Raw genomic sequence first — 318 nt, 5'->3', positions numbered from 1 at the left:
CTTCTTGTTACTTAATGTGTGAAATCTGCCAGGAAGAAAAGCAGTATAACTGAATCTTCTCGTTACTTAATATGTGAAATCTACCAGGCAAATTTTATCCTTTTACTTTGTGTTTGTACAGCACTTGGTGTAATGTGAGTCCTTTTTTAAATGGTTGTTTAGTCCATGTTTTCTTTCCTTCCTTCCTTCCTTCCTTCCTTCCTTCCTTCCTTCCTTCCTTCCCTCCTTCCTTCCTTTCTTCCTTCCCTCCCTCCTTCCTTCCTTCCTTCCGTCCTTCCTTCCTTTCTTCCTTCCCTCCCTCCTTCCTTCCTTCCTTCC

The sequence above is a fragment of the Neopelma chrysocephalum genome, unplaced genomic scaffold (genome assembly GCF_003984885.1).
Source record: "Neopelma chrysocephalum unplaced genomic scaffold, ASM398488v2 Primary Assembly neopelma1_43, whole genome shotgun sequence".
In the NCBI taxonomy this organism is placed as follows: Eukaryota; Metazoa; Chordata; class Aves; order Passeriformes; family Pipridae; genus Neopelma; species Neopelma chrysocephalum.
The sequence above is the reverse complement of the archived record's forward strand: the minus strand, read 5'-3'. Positions refer to the sequence as shown.